This window comes from Balaenoptera musculus, chromosome 15 (assembly GCF_009873245.2).
Source record: "Balaenoptera musculus isolate JJ_BM4_2016_0621 chromosome 15, mBalMus1.pri.v3, whole genome shotgun sequence".
NCBI lineage: Eukaryota > Metazoa > Chordata > Mammalia > Artiodactyla > Balaenopteridae > Balaenoptera > Balaenoptera musculus.
In genome coordinates this window covers 88,347,416-88,348,528 of record NC_045799.1, presented here as the reverse complement: position 1 = coordinate 88,348,528, position 1,113 = coordinate 88,347,416, and the positions used below count along the sequence as shown (strand labels likewise).

General features: G+C 50.3%; 1 non-coding gene across 1 annotated transcript; it reads left to right on the top strand.

Moving 5' to 3' along the window:
- The first annotated feature begins 286 nt into the window (after positions 1-286).
- LOC118882165 lies at positions 287-436 on the top strand. The gene has a single exon (XR_005016714.1). It is a non-coding gene; the product is annotated as a small nucleolar RNA SNORA62/SNORA6 family (small nucleolar RNA).
- The last annotated feature ends 677 nt before the right edge of the window (positions 437-1,113 follow it).

Genomic DNA, 1,113 nt, shown 5'->3' with positions numbered 1-1,113 from the left:
TCTTCGTTGTGGTTCCCAGGCTTCTCATTGGGTGGCTTCTCTTGTTGCAGAGCACGGGCTCTAGGCACGCGAGCTTCAGTAGTTGTGGCACTCGGGCTCAGTAGTTGTGGCTCGCGGGCTCTAGAGCGCAGGCTCAGTAGCTGTGGCGCACGGGCTTAGTTGCTCCGTGGCATGTGGGATCTTCCCGGACCCGGGCTCAAACCCGTGTCCCCGGCACTGGCAGGCGGATTCTTAACCACTGCACCACCAGGGAAGTCCCTACAAAGTGTTTTTTTTAAAGTATTCCCCTGCACATTGTTAGAGCTTGGAGTTGAGGCAACTGGCCGATGAACTCACAAGTGTAGGTAGTGTGCTATGTGAGGGGCAAGCTTTTCGCTAACACCACAAGGGTCTCTGGCCCAATGAGTGGCGTCTGATAATAATACTTGCTACAAATGTATGATTTTAATGTATGAAAGCTTTAAGGAGAGAGGAAAACGTTTTTTAAATGGCTTGTGTTTTCTTCTGCTTTTCTCCATTATTTCTTACTCTTGGACCTCTCAGGCATTACTTGGCCATTCTGTTTTCAGACTAACTTGATGTATCCTGATGTAAGATCCTAAAAAGGGAGCTCACTCAGTGGGTCTGATGTGGTGGCCGCTTGCCCCGGAAGTTCTGCGCATGCGTGGCACCATCTCCCGTGAACACCCATAGGAGGTCATGCCTGACCTCTACATCTACAGAAATCCTGAAGAGGTTGAAAAGGAAGAGCAGGCAGCAGCTGAGAAGGCTGTGACCAAGGAGGAATTTCAGGGTGAACGGACCGTTCCAGCTCCTGAGTTCACCGCTACTCAGCCGGAGGTGGCGGACTGGTCCGAAGGCGTGCAGGTGCCCTCTGTGCCTGTTCAGCAGTTCCCCACTGAAGACTGGTCTGCAGCTCCAGCTCCCACGGCTCAGGCCACTGAGAGGGTAGGAACCACCACAGAGTGGCCTGAAGCTGTTCTTCCACAAAGTCTTAAAATGGAAATAGGTTGACAGAAAATAAACAGATTCTTTAAAAAAATAAAAATAAATAAATAAAGTATTTCCACCCACGATGTATGCGAGACCCAGTTTCTCCTCATCCTCACCAGT